The following is a 16,428-nucleotide window of genomic DNA, read 5'->3' on the forward strand; positions in this document are numbered from 1 at the left end:
ACAGCTTTCTGCCTGCATGTATGCAACTACAGGCCAGAAGAGGGCACCAGACCTGATTATAGGTGGTTGTAAGCCACCATGTGGTTGCTGGGAATTGAACTCAGGACCTCTGGAAGAGCAGACAGTGCTCTTAACCTCTGAGCCACCTCTCCAGCCCCTTAAAATACATTTTAAAAGTATTAATAGTCCCCAGGATCTTAGGACAGACACAAAGACGGGTCACACATGGATTTCAAAGGGATACAAAATAGCGCAAGACAATTTGGGTCTGGCATGTAACATTTAACCCTTCCACCTAATCCTGGAGTCCAATCCTTTGACTATGTAGAACCTAACACAGGTGCCTTTTTTCCCTCTCTGCACACTACAGTGTACAAACAAAACACTCAGGCTCATGACAAAAAAAAAATCTTTTTTTTCCCTGATTCTTACTTTTTACATTTTTATTGGATATTTCACGAATTTATATTTCAGATGTTATCCTCTTTCCTTATTTTCCCCTCTTCAACACCCCTTCCCCTGCTTCTATGAGTATGCTCACCCTCCCATGCACCCACTCCAACTACAACACCATGGCATTCCCCTACACTGGGGAAATGAGCCTTCACAGGACCAAGGGCTTCTCCTATTGATGCCAGACAATGCCATCCTCTGCTATATATGTGGCTGGGGCCATGGGTCCCTTCATGTAGACTATTTGGTTGGGGGTTTAGGCCCTGGGAGCTCTGGAGGTCTTGTTGGTTGATATTGCTGTTCTTCCTATGGAGTTGCAAACCCCTTTAGCTACATCAGTCCTTTCTCTAACTCCTCCATTGTGATCCCCATGTTCAGTCCTATGGCTAGCTGCAAGCATCCTCAACTGTACCAGTAAGGCTCTGGCAGAGACTCTCAGGAGACATCCATATCAGGCTCCTGTCAGCAAGCACTTCTCGGCATCAGCAATAGTGACTGGGTTTGGTGGCTGCATATGGGATGGATCTCCAGGTGGGGCACTGTCTGTATGGCCTTTCTTTCAGTCTCTGCTCTTCTCTTTGCCCCTGTATTTCCTCCTGTGATTATTTTGTTCCCCCTTTTAAAAGAACTGAGGCATCCATGTTTTCATCTTCCTTCTTCTTCAGCTTCATATGGTCTGTGCACTGTATCTTGAGGAGTCTTAGCTTTGGGTAATATCCATTTATCAGTGAGTGCATACCATGTGTGTTCTTTTGTGACTGGGTTACCTCACTCAGGATGATATTTTCTAGTTCCATCCATTTCCCAAAGAATTTCATGAAGTCATTGTTTTTAACAGCTGTGTCCATTGTGTAAATGCAATACATTTTCTCTATCCATTCCTTTGTTGAAAGGCATCTGGGTTCTTTCTATCATCTGGCTATTTATAAATAGTAGAGCATGTGTCCTTGTTTTATGTTGAAGCATCATTTGGATATATGCCAGGAGTGGTATAGAGGGGGCCTCAAATAGTACTATGACCAATTTTCTGAGGAGCCACCAGACTGATTTCCAGAGTGATTGTAGCAGCTTGCAATCCTACCAACAATGGAGAAGCATTCCTCTTTCTCCATGTCCTTGTCAGCATCTGGTGTCACCTGACTTTTTTATCTTAGTCATTCTGACTGGTGTGAGGTAGAATCTCAGGGTTGTTTTGAATTGCATTTCCCTGATGACTAAGGATGTTGAACATTTCATTCTTTGGTTGAGAATTCTTTGTGTTGGTCTGTGCCCCACATTTTAACACAAAAGAATTCTTATTCTCATGACACAAGAATCGGGAACTAACATCATGGGAAATATAGACCAGTGGGTTTTATGGGGCTCGTGATAGGTATTGAGAGAAAATAGTATTGATTAGCCAAGTTATTATCAGCTCTACCAGTATTGTACATTTATTAGAATACTGATTACTTTGGGATGCTAACAGGCAACATTAGTGTAGCAGGTGCAGTAGATGATTGTGAAGGAGGGAGTTGGTTTAATATAATCTACCCTTTCATTTTTGCCTATTTAGAGACAATCGGATTCAAATTACATTCATGCACATTGGCACCTGTAATATTATCTTTTCTAAATAACACAAAATAGATTTCCTACAGTACTGAAATCCAAGAAACTTCATCACAGTGTCTCTGAGGAGCTTGAGAAGAAATGATTTTTGTCACCATGTCAGTTCTCTAACAACCTCAAATTGGTAGTTCACTGACTAATTTGAACCAGAATTTCATCACAGTATTATAGCTGAATTCACACAGAACAGCTATTAAATCAGTGAAAGTTCTGAATGAAAGTCTGAGTGTACTACAGAGACAGAGAAGTGAGCTAGATCCCCTCCCCCCCAGATGCAGAACATCACTGGGGACAAAAGGCAGGATGACCTGTGTGAGCTAAAGGATGGAGTCTAGGAAGAGTCAGCACTTTCCACTTTGCCTGGAGTAAGCAAAAATATTCCACAGTTGAATGCTGACTAAAAGGATTATCAAATTCAAACATTTCCAGGTTAGGGAGAGAGAGGAATTTGAAAATGAACTGTCAGTGGATTTAACAGGTTTTAGCCTGAGGTAACTTAAAATTATGAACAGCGCTTGCTGGAAATGGGGGCAATCTCTAGGTGAACACGGTACTGGATCAGCTTTGCTATTCCTTATAGAGCAGTGAGTCTCTAAATTATTCCCAATTATTGGAGCATATTTCTAATTGGGTCACTGAAATAGGTACATTTTCTCTAAGAGGACTTTATGTATGCCTAACAGACTCATGTATCTCAAATGTTCTGCCTTCATTTATTCAAAAGATTAAAACATTCCGTATCCATGCTATAACCAGTGTTTTTAAGGGCAAAATTTCAGGATCTGAAGACCGCAACAAGCTAGACTGCACTGCTCACCTTGACACACCAATGAAATATAGAAAAGTTATGTGAAAAACAGAAAGTGGTGATTTATTCAGGTTAGCCAAGTCAGGAAGAAAAGATTAAAAATGTTAATGACTCTAAGATGGTTTTCAGAGTTGTGATATAAGCATTAACGGCAGTAGAGAAAGAGCCATAAAAAAAAAAAAAAAAAAAGACCAGCGGTGTGCACAGTTAAGCAGCCGTGGTCTAATTGTGGTCTGTTGCTTCATCAGTTCTGGCCCTCCAAGCTGGTCTGAAGAAGTTGTAACTGTCACAACTTGAGAGAAGAAGCTGTTTCTACAAGACATCCACTCTTCTCACATGGTGGGGGAGAGGCTTGGTTTTCAGGAATTAATTATTCTCATCTGGATAGTGGGTCTATTTCATGGTGTTTTTGTGTTACTAGAATCCAAAATGATATTGGTTGAGGACAATGACTTTTTTCGGTGCCATTAGCCTTGAACAGGTATGAGACAGGCAGCAGTGTCTTTTAAGTATCTTTAGGAACACAAATGAAATAGCCAAACTAGGAGGTGAAAACTCAGATAACTAAGTTTGGTTTTATATTGTTATCCAATGGCAGTATGAATTTCACATAAAATCTATGAGTTTAAGTACTAATAAAACAAACTCAGTTTTCAACATTATATTTTAATCTTTTCTCGTTTTTTATATATGTGAGGTAATTATATGTATATGAAAGTTTCACATTGTGTTGTTAGACATAGTGGGTACATGGTTGCAAGAAGAGGCCCAAAGTTGATTCATGAGTCATCGTTCATAGCTCATCTACCTTATTAATAGATGCCAGGCCTCTCAATCAAATCCAGAACTAGCCAATATCTCGAGCATTACAGGAGCTTGTAGTGTGGATATGACTCAGATCATGATAGACTAAGAAGCAGAGCAGGAAATCAGGTGGGAAGTACTATTGGTCTGTGGTGATAAGCATTTCTCCAGTTATCAAACTTCCTCTAGTTAACACACTCATCTATGTCTCCTACCTTCTCATAAAAGAACCACTACACTGAGGAAGACGACTTCAAACATATAAGCCTATGGAAGACCTTCACATTTAAACCATATAATGCTCCATATCCCTGCCTGTGGAATTACACTGTAATTTTGTAAAAGAAAAATAACCTTGGAAGTTGGTGAAGGGGATATACATTGCCTTGCAACTGCACAATCCTACAAATGTATAATTATCACTGCATGAAAAGGAAAATAACAAAAAGAACACAAACACTGGTCTCAGCAGAGCTTAGCATACACATTGATGTATTTTTGAGGATGATATGAGCTTGGAGATAAAACTGTAGTTTGGAATTTCTGTTTCTAAGCTTGCTAAGAGCCATTATAAAAACAATTATCACAATTAAATTAATGAATTAAAACTCTAAGTCAGAGATGCACAATACACAGGATAGGACTTTGGTGGATCCTATGTGGGTTTGTTTAAGGAAGTGCATTGTCCTACTTTCATTATAAATACTTCCTATATTCATCACGAATTAAATACCAAGGGCCCAACAACATTCTGCTGATTACAGACAACACCAGAGTGTTTTATAAAGTATATAGAGTACAAAGGAACACAGAAATTGTTGTCTGAATTCCAGGAACAGCTATTTATTATTAAATACAATTTCTGTTTTTGAACCTGAAAAAAATATCCAGCATGAAGAAATTGATCAATAAAGAAATCACTGGTCATCTTGCCATAATCAGTTTCCTGTGGCTATAAAATCCTACTGTTGACAGACCTGGGAATGTAGCTAATAAAACTGTTTCTCAGCTCTACACATAAAGGTCTACCTGTGAAGACATTGCAACTGAAATTTCTTATGATAGAAAATATTTAGTTTGCTTACATTGCATAGTTAATTAAATTGAGCTTACATGATAAATATTGCTTTGGATTTGAATCAGACAAAACTACTCTATGTTATATTTTCTATGTGTTTTAGAGTAAGGTATGTTTTTAAATCTTTACAGCATTTTTTCATAGAATGGAGTAGGCATCTTCAGAAGCTCGTAGTTGAAAGGAATATTCTAGTCATGTAAACATGTACTGCTTTAGGATATATTTTTGAATTGTTTAATATTTTTAACAACTTCAAATTTTGCTAACATTTTCAAGTGCTTTTGCACCCCTTTGGCTTGATGAGCAGCTCTGGATTGAGATGCTGAGCACCTCCAGATGTACTATGTTGGCAAGGCTATCATGTGTCATTTTATTCTTGGTTTCTGATTTCGAGAGCGATAAAGATATCATGACGAACAGCTGGATTGTCAGCAGATGTAATTGCTGATAAATTACTAAGCAGTGTCTGTATTTCTAAGAAGTGACATGAAACTGGAGGGGTTCCAAAGTGTAGCTTTCATAATAAAAAGAACTTTAGAACACTCCCAGGATCAGAGGTGACAAGGCTACAACAACTTCCTCAACACTCAGAGTAACTGGGATCGTCAGGATCCTGGGATGCAGGAACCCCTGCCCAGCTAGTGACATGAGTTCCTTCCACTAGGAACCAGTGCCCTAGGTAGATCCTAGGCATTGGATCCGCACCCAGTCTCACAACAACAAGAGGAAGACCGACTTCCAAGTGCTCTAACATGCCCAAGATCAGAGGTGCTCTGAGAATCCCAGGATCATAGGATCATAGAAGAAGCTCAACTCCTGGGGTATCAGACATAATGAGGAGCACTGGACCTCTGACACACTCAGGATCACAGTTGAAGCCACAGTATCTTTCCTAACACTCAGCATAATTGAGACCCCCATAGGAATCAAAAATCCAAACCCTGCCATCCAGAGGCACAGGGTTCCTTCCAGCTTGAACCTGTACCTGGAGCACAACCAGTACTCTGACTTTCCACCAGCTCCTGCAAAACCCTAAAATGATTGACTCCCATTAGCTCTGAAAAAAACAGGATCTCAGGAACTTGGTCTCACCAGAAATTCAGGATTCCAGAGACAGATGGATTTCTGGGAGCTCAGACACATCAAGGATCTAAGGATCACAGCATCCCAGAATCTGAGGATCAAAGACAGAGAGAGAGAGAGAGATCTAGACTCTGAGGAGTTCTGACATAACCAGGATCACAGGAGGGACAGGCTACAGTAAGAGACTGCAAGAGCAGGTAGCACTAGAGATAACCAAATGGCAAAAGACAAGCACGAGAACATAAGTTACTGAAACCAAGGCTACTTGGCATCATCAGAACCTAGGTCTACCACTACAGCAAGTTCTGGACACCTATCACAACATAAAAGCAAGACTTGGATTTAAAATCCCATCTCAAGATGATGATAGAGGACTTTAGGAAGGACAGAAATAGCTCCCCTAAAGAAGTACAGAAAAACACAGGTAAACAAGTAGAAAACTTTAAAGAGGAAACACAATATCCCTTAAAGAATTACAGGAAAACACAGCTAAACAGGAGAAGGAATTGAACAAAATCATTCAGGATCTAAAAATAGAAATAGAAACAATAAAGAAATCACGAAGGGAGACAACCTTGGAGATAGCAAAACTATGAGAAAGATCAGAAGTCATAGATGCAAATATAGCAAACAGAATACAAGAGATAAAAGAGAGAATCGCAGGTGTAGAAGATACCAAAAAAAATTGACACAACTATCAAAGAATATGCAAACTGACAAGAAATCCTAACCCAGGTCACAAGGTGAAGACCAAATCTACGGATAATAGGTATAGAAGAAAGCAAAGACTTCCAACTTAAAGGGTCAGGAAATAAAATATCTTCAACAAGATTATAGAAGAAAACTTCCCTAACCTAAAGAAAGAGATATACATGAACATACATGAAGCATACAGAACTCAAAATACTAAACCAGAAAAGAAATTCCTTCCATCACATAATAATTAAAACCATAAATGCACAAAACAATGAAAGAAATTTAAAAAGAGTAAGGGAAAAAGCTTCTGTAAGGCAAAGGACACTGTTATTAGGACAGAACAGCAACCAACAGACTGGGAAAAGATCTTAACCAATCCTACAACTAATAGAGGGCTTATATCCAAAATATACAAAGAACTCAAGAAGTTAGACCACAGGGAGACAAATAACCCTATTAAAAATGGAGTTCAACATGTGGCCCATACATATATAACCACCAAACTAGATAAGATGGATGAAGCAAAGAAGTGCAGGCCAACAGGAACTGGATATAGATCTCTCCTGAGAGACACACCCACAATATAGCAAATACCAAGGTAAATGCCAGCAGCAAACCAGGGAACTGAGAACAGGACCCCTGTTGAAGGATTCAAAGAAAGGACTGAAAGAGCTTGAAGAGGCTTGAGACCCCATATGAACAACAATGCCAAGCAACCAGAGCTTCCAGGGACTAAGCCACTACCCAAAGACTATACGTGAACTGACCCTGGGCACCAACCTCACAGGTAGCAATGAATAGCCTAGTAAGAGCACCAGTGGAAGGGGAAGCCCTTGGTCCTGCCACGACTGAATGCCCAGTGAACGTGATTGTTGGGGGGAGGGTGGTAATGGGGGGAGGAAGCCCATATGGAAGGGGAGGGGGGGGTTAGGGGGATGTTCACCCTGAAACCTGGAAGGGGAATAACAATCGAAATGTAAAAAAGAAATATTCAAGTAAATAAAGATTGAAAAAAAGAAAATAAAAAAAGGAAAAAAAGAAAATCGAAAATGGGGTTCAGAGCTAAACAAAGAATTCACAGTTGAGGAATGTCGAATGGCTGAGAAACACCTAAAGAAATGTTCAACATCTTTAGTCATAAGGGAAATGCAAATCAAAACAACCCTGAGATTTCACCTCACACCAGTAAGAATGGCTAAGATCACTCAGGTGACAGCAAATGCTGGCAAGGATGTGGAGAAAGAGGAACACTCCTCCATTTTTGGTGGGATTGCAGACTGAGTACAACCATTCTGGAAATCAGTCTGGAGGTTCCTCAGAAAACTGGACATTGAACTACCTAAGGACCCAGTTATACCTCTCTTGGGCATATACCCAAAAGATGCCCCAACATATAACAAAGACACATTCTCCACTATGTTCATAGCAGCCTGATTTATAATAGCCAGAAGCTGGAAAGAACCCATATGCCCTTCAACAGAGGAATGGATACAGAAAATGTGGTACATCTACACAATGGAATATTACTCAGCTATCAAAAACAATGACTTTATGAAATTTGTAGGCAAATGGTTGGAACTGGAAAATATCATCGTGAGTGAGGTAACCCAATCACAGAGAAACACACATGGTATGCACTCATTGATAAGTGGCTATTAGCCCAAATGCTTGAATTACCCTAGATGCACAGAACACATGAAACTCAAGAAGGATGACCAAAATGCGAATGCTTCACTCCTTCTTTAAAAGGGGAACACTAATACCCTTGGCAGGGTATAGGGCGGCAAAGTTTAGAGCAGAGGCAGAAGGAACACCCATTCAGAGCCTGCCCCACATGTGGCCCATACATATTCAACCACCCAATTAAATACGATGGATGAAGCAAAGTAGTGCAGGCTGACAGGAACTGGATGTGGATGTCTCCTGAGAGACACACAGCCAGAATACAGCAAATACGTAGGCGAATGCCAGCAGCAAACCACTGAACTGAGAACGGGACCCCCGTTGAAGGAATCACAGAAAGGACTGGAAGAGCTTGAAGGGACTCGAGACCCCCTATGAACAACAATGCCAAGCCACCAGAGCTTCCAGGGACTAAGCTACTACCCAAAGAGTATTCATGGACTGAGCCTGTGCTCCAACCTCATAGGTAGCAATGAATAGCCTAGTAAGAGCTCCAGTGGAAGGGGAAGCCCTTGGTTGTACCAAGACTGAAGCCCCAGTGAATGTGATTGTTGGGGGAAGGGCGGTAATGGGGGGAGGATGAGGAGGGGAACACCCATAGAGAAGAGGAGGGGGAGGGGCTGGGGGGAAACCGGGAAGGGGAATAACAATTGAAATGTAAATAAGAAATACTCAAGTTAATAAAGATGGGGAAAAAAAAGAAATCCATGTCTTACGAAATATTCATAACTACCCGGCCCTTAAAGGCCACACAGAAAAAAAAAAAGAAAATATAAAGCAGACATATCAGAATTACACCAGACTTCTCACCAGAGATTAGGAAACCCAGACAATTCTGGACAAAAGTCATACAGACCCTAAGAGAATAGAAATTCCAGTCCAGTCTCCTATACCCAGCAAAACTCTCAATTAACATAGAAAAAGAACCCAAGATATTCCATGACAAAACCAAAATTACACAATATCTTCACACAAATTCATCATTATAAAGGATAATAGATGGAAAACTCCAACACCATGAGGGAAACTGCATACTAGAAAAAGCAAGAAAGTAGTCTTCTTTCAACTATCCCAAAAGAAGACTGCCACAGAAACATAATTCCACCTCTAACAACAACAATAACAACAACAACAACAACAACAACAAAACCAGAAACAACAATCACTTTTCCTTAATATCTTAAGATCAATGGACTCAACTCCACAATAAAAAGACATAGACTGACTGACTGGATGCATAAAGAGGACCCAGCATTTTGCTGCATACAGGAAATGTACCTCAGTGACATATACTCTCTCAGAGTAAAAAGGCTGGAAAAAATTTCCAAGCAAATGGTCTCAAAAATATGCTGGAATAGCCATTCTTATATTGAATGCAATTGACTTTCAATCAAAAGGTAACAAAAAAGACAAGGAAGGACATTTATACTCGTCATAAAAAAATCTACCAAGAACTCTCATTTCTGAACATCTATGTCTCAAATGCAAGTGTACCCACATTCATAAAAGAAACATACTAAAGCTCAAAGCACACATTTCACCTCATACAATAATAGTGGAAGACTTCAACATACCACTCTCAGTAATGGACAGATTATGAGAACAGAAACTAAACAGAGACACAGAGAAAGTAGTAGAAGTTATGAACCAAATGGATTTAATAGTTATCTGCAGAACATTTCATCCTCTAACAAAAGGATAGACCTTCTTCTCAGCACCTCATGGTACCTTCTCCAAATTTGACCATATAATTGGTCTAAACAGATACAAGAAGCTAATCCCTTGCATCCTATCAGATCACCACTGACTAAGACTGGTCTTTAACAGCAACAACAGCCACCACCACCCCCCCCCACCACCACCACCACAACAACAACACACACACACACACACACACACACACACACACACACACACAATCCCACATACACGTAGAACCTGAACACCACTCTCCTTTATGAAAACTTGGTCAAGAAGAAATTAAGAAAGAAATTAAAGACTTTTTAGAATGGTATGGAAATGAAGGCATAACATACCAAAACTTAGGAGACAAAATGAAAGCAATGCTAATAGGAAAACTCATAGCTCTGAGTGCGTCCAAAAAGAAACTGGAAAGAGCATACACCAGCAGTTTGATAGCACACCTGAGAGCTCTAGAACAAAAATATGCAAATACACCCAAGAGGAATAAACCGTAGGAAATAATCATACTCAATGCTGAAATCAATCAAGTAGAAACAAAAAGAAATATATAAAGAATTAACAAAACCAGGAGCTGGTTCTTTGAGAAAATCAACACGATATACAAACCCATAGCTAGAGTAATCAGAGGGCAAAGGGATAGTATCCAAATTAACAAAATAACAAAATAAGAAATGAAAAGTGGGGTTGGGGATTTGGCTCAGTGGTAGAGCGCTTGCCTAGGAAGCGCAAGGTCCTGGTTTCGGTCCCCAGCCCCGGAAAAAAAAAAGAAGAAGAAAAAAAAAAAGAAATGAAAAGGGAGACATAACAACAAACTGAGAAAATTCAAAAAATTTTCAGATCTTGCTACAAAATAATATACTCGATACAACTTGAAAATCTGGATGAAATGGACAATTTTCTAAACAGATACCAGGTAACAAAGTTAAATCAGGATCAGATAAACCATCTAAACAGTCCCATAACCCCTAAAGAAATAGAAGCAGTTGTTAAAAGTCATTCTTTTTTTTTCATTTTGCCTCTTTTATTCTTTTTTTTTTATTAACTTGAATATTTCTTATATACATTTCGAGTGTTATTCCCTTTCCCGGTTTCCGGGAAAACATCCCCCTAATCCCTCCCCCTCCCCTACGTTCTGGGTGTTCCCCTCCCCATCCTCCCCCCATTGCCGCCCTCCCCCCAACAATCTAGTTCACTGGGGGTACAGTCTTAGCAGGACCCAGGGCTTCCCCTTCCACTGGTGCTCTTACTAGGATATTCATTGCTACCTATGAGGTCAGAGTCCAGGGTCAGTCCATGTATAGTCTTTAGGTAGTGGCTTAGTCCCTGGAAGCTCTGGTTGCTTGGCATTGTTGTACTTTTGGGGTCTCGAGCCCCTTCAAGGTCTTCCAGTTCTTTCTCTGGTTCCTTCAACGGGGGTCCTATTCTCAGTTCAGTGGTTTGTTGCTGGCATTCGCCTTTGTATTTGCTGTATTCTGGCTGTGTCTCTCAGGAGCGATCTACATCCGACTCCTGTCGGCCTGCACTTCTTTGCTTCATCCATCTTGTCTAATTGGATGGCTGTATATGTATGGGCCACATGTTGGGCAGGCTCTGAATGGGTGTTCCTTCAGTCTCTGTTTTAATCGTTGCCTCTCTATTCCCTGCCAAGGGTATTCTTGTTCCCCTTTTAAAGAAGGAGTGAAGCATTCACATTTTGATCATCCGTCTCGAGTTTCATTTGTTCTAGGCATCTAGGGTAATTCAAGCATTTGGGCTAATAGCCACTTATCAATGAGTGCATACCATGTGTGTCTTTCTGTGATTGGGTTAGCTCACTCAGGATGATGTTTTCCAGTTCCAAACATTTGCCTACGAATTTCATAAAGTCATTGTTTTTGATAGCTGAGTAATATTCCATTGTGTAGATGTACCACATTTTCTGTATCCATTCCTCTGTTGAAGGGCATCTGGGTTCTTTCCAGCTTCTGGCTATTATAAATAAGGCTGCGATGAACATAGTGGAGCACGTGTCTTTTTTATATGTTGGGGCATCTTTTGGGTATATGCCCAAGAGAGGTATAGCTGGATCCTCAGGCAGTTCAATGTCCAATTGTTAAAAGTCTTTCAACCAAAGAAAACAAAACAAAACAACCAAACAAAACCAACCCCCCCCATATTGGAAAATAAGAATTTAGTGCAGAATTCTATCAGACCCTCAAGAAGGCCTAATAGTAATACTCATCAAGCTATTCCACAAAACAGAAACAGAAGGAACACTACCCAAGTGATTTTATGAAGCCACAATTATGCTTATACCTAAACCACATGAAGGCCAACAAAGGAAGAGAACTTCAGACCAATTTCCCTTATGAATATTGATGCAAAAGTATTCAATTAAATTCTTGAAAACCACGGGGTTGGGGATTTAGCTCAGTGGTAGAGCGCTTGCCTAGGAAGCGCAAGGCCCTGGGTTCGGTCCCCAGCTCCGGAAAAAAAAATTCTTGAAAACCAAATCCAGGAACACATCAAAACCATCATTCACCACGATCAAGTAGGCTTCATTCCAGGGATGCAGGGATGGTTCAATATACATAAATCCATCAACATAATCAACTATATAAACAAACTCAAAGGGAAAAAACCACATAATTTCATTATAATCTCATTAGATGCTGATAAAACATTTGACAAATTCAACACTCCTGCATGATAAAAGCCTTGTAAATATCAGGAATTCAAGTCCCACACCTAAATATATTAAAAGCAGTATACAGCAGACTGGTAGCCAACATCAAACTAAATGGAGAGAAATTTGAAACAATCCCACTAAAATCAGGGACTAGACAAGGTAGCCCACTCTCTCTCTATGCATTGAATATAGTACTTCAAGTCCTAGCCAGTGCAATTAGAGAACAAAAGGAGGTCAAAAGTTTCCAAAATCGTATTGGTATACAGACAGGCAGGTAGATCAATGGAATAGAATTGAAGATTCAGGAGTGAACCCACCCACCTATGGTCACTTGAGCTTTGAAAAAGAAGCTAACGAAAAAATTCCAAGTGGAAAAAAAGACAGCATTTTCAACAAATGGTGCTAGTTCTACTGGTGTTCAGCATGTAGAAGAATGCAAATTGATCTGTTCTTATCACCTTGTACAAAGTTCAAGTCCAAGTGGATCGTGGACCTCTACTTAAAACCAGATATACTCAAACTAATAGAGAAGAAATTAGGGAAGAGCCTGGAATATGTAAAAACTTGGGAAATTTTCCTTAAGAGAATGGCTTATGCTCTAAAATCAACAATTGACAAATGGGACATCAGAAAATTGCAAAGTTTCTGTAAGGCAAAAGACACTGTCATTAGGACAAAATGGCAACCAACAGATTTGGAAAAGATCTTTACCAACCTACGTCTGAAAGAGGAGTAATATCCAATATATACAAAGAACTCAACAAGTTAGACTCAAGAGAAACAAATACTCCTATTAAAAAGTAGAGTACAGAGCTAAAAAAGAATTCTCATCTGAGGAATATCAGATGGCAGAGAAGCACCTAAAAAATGTTAAACATCCTTAGTCATTTGGAAATGCAAATCAAAACAACTCTGAGATTCCACCTCACACCAGTCAGAATGGCCAAGATCAAAAACTCAGGTGACAACAGATGCTGGTGAGGATGTGGAGAAAGAGGTGAAATTATAAACTGGTACAATCACTCTGGACATCTGTCTGGTGGTTCCTCAGAAAATTGTCACCTGAAGACTCACCTATACCACTCCTGGGCATATACCCAAAAAGTGATTGAACTTATAACAAGGATATATGTTCTACTATGTTCATTGCAGCCTTATTTATAATAGCCAGAAGCTGGAAAGAACTCCAGATGTTCTTCAACAGAGGAATGGATACAGAAAAAGTGGTACATTCACACAATGGAGTACTACTCAACTCTTAATAACAATGACTTCATGGAATTCATAGGCAAATGGATAGAACTAGAAAATATCCTGAGTGAAATAACTTTGTCACAAAAGAACATACACGATATACACTCACTTCTCAGTGGATATTAAAACTTGGAATACCCAAGATATATTACAGCGAGGGGATGCGATAAGAATTTTCCAGTAGGGAAACAGAGAAGGAGGATAATATTAGAAATGTAGATAAAGAAAATATCCAATAAAACAAGGAAAAAATAACTTTAGAATATGTGGTACACTTATCTTAAGCATAGAGAGAAAGTTCTGTAGTATTAAAGTACCCATTCAATCAATCCCTCTGAACTTTCTCCTAAACTTTACATCTATAAATACAAGGTCAATGCAATGTGCTTACTTGGACATTTATTCTTTTCTTTTCTATCTCTCCTCCCTTTCTGCCTCCACACATCAGTCGTTATCTAATCCAGTTGGTCATCAATAGCTTTAGTCAATCTTTGTTTTTCAATGTTTTACATGGAAATAGAATTGTACCACTTTCCGTCCCATTTTTTTCCTTCCATCTTCTCTCAGAATCCCCTCCACTCCACGCAGCATGATCAAGTTGGTGGTCTTTTTTTATGTGTGTATGTGTGTGTTTATTTACATAAACATGTATCAACATAACCTAGTAAGTTTGATTTTGCTGCTTGTGTGTATATTTTCAAGATTAACCACTCTACACTTGATAGTCATTATAGCTCATCTCCAGAAAAGGCTGGTTCTCCTTTTCCCAGTAGGCATTATTGCCTACAGTTCTTTGTCTATTGGTGGAACCCCATAACAATTTCCACCTTCAATGTTAACATGTGCATGAACATTTTCACTATTCTGTTCTTATTTCTCCAGGTATTTCTAAGTTAAATTATTTCACAGTATACGTTCTTGTAAGCTGTCTGTTACAAGCTTTGTGTTGCCAGAAATAACCTATATGATGATTATAAATAAGCTAAAACATAACAGAAAGCAACAACAAAAAAGACTTAAAGAGATATTAAAAGGCAGGCATCAGAGTGTATAAGAAAAATTTATCCACACAAATCAATAAAACAGATTATGGGTACAAGGTATTAAAATATCAAGCTGTAGAAAAATACTGAAAATACATATGAATGTATTGAATCAAGTTATTGCTGCCTTTTTGGAAAACTTCTCATGTGTGTTAGAGATATGAACACTTTGGAGAGAAACACGTAACATAGTGATATCGGATGCTTCTACTAGAGAACAGATTCTAGAGAACAAACATGAAACCGTCAAATAGCTACGGGATTACAAACTTCAATATTGATTTCTATGATAAACAGCCTTGACTAATAGATGAAGATATGAACAGATCAGCTCCAATTGTGGGACAGATACAGATATGACATCACAGTTCTCTTGAGTGTTTTTCCAATTTTTTATATTTATAAATAAAAGTCATCAGTGAACAACTGAAAATTACTCATTTAATTTCTTGAATAGGGATTTAGGAACTAGACAGACAAGTCAGTGACTGGAAGCTAACTCCCCTCCCAAAGAACTTAGGTTAGGTTTCTGGGAAACACATCAGGTAAATTATAACTACTTCAGACTATAGCTCCAGGAGACACAACTCTCTCCTCTGGCCTCTGCCAGCACCTACCTGCATTCCTATGAAAACATTTGCACTTATGTAACAGATTTTCACACAAACACACACACACACACACACACACACACACACACACACACACGCACGCACGCATATCTAAAATAAATATTATCTTTAAAACTGATCTAATAAACACTCAATAATTTCCTGAGGCTTCTCAAGAAGATGATGGGCTCCTTCCAAACATGACACAAAGAATCATAAAATTTTCTCCATTTAATAGTGTCATTAATGTAAGACTGGGATTCATAAGACATAAATCAAGACAAACATGGCCTTGTCTCCACTTCTATTGTATTGTATTTCCGGTTTCAGGAAAATTATGAAAGAAAAAGAAATTGACCAACTTTGAAAAAATATAATGGAACAATATCAGTCATAGTCAATGTTCTATTGCTGTGAAAAGACACCAGGAACAGGACAACAATTATAAAAGATAATGTTTAATTGTTCCCTTGCTTATAGCTTCAGAGGGCTAGTACATGATAATCGTGACAGGAAGCAGAGAGGCATGGTAAAGGAGCAGTTGCTGGGTATCTTAAATCCTGACCTACAAGAAACAGGCAGAAGAAAGAGAGAATGGACCTGGTGTGACCTTTGGAAACTTCAAAGCACATTCTCAGTGAAACACTTTCTCAAGTAAGGCCACACCTTATACTCCTTCCCAAACAATTCCACTAAGTAATGACTAAACATTCAAATATATGAGCCCTTGGATTGGGGAAACATTCTCATTTAAAACACAACAGTCTTTATTACATAATGAACTCTTATGAAGAACGTCATAAGGAATCAACAAATAAATTTCAAATGTATAAATTCGATAAGGCAGCAATAAAAAGCAATTTAATAAGGTAGCTTTTGCAAATATTTTCAAAGAGGAGTATGAAACCAACCCTGTACCAGAAGCAGAAGAG

Source organism: Rattus norvegicus, chromosome 17, assembly GCF_036323735.1.
Source record: "Rattus norvegicus strain BN/NHsdMcwi chromosome 17, GRCr8, whole genome shotgun sequence".
NCBI classification, from domain to species: Eukaryota; Metazoa; Chordata; class Mammalia; order Rodentia; family Muridae; genus Rattus; species Rattus norvegicus.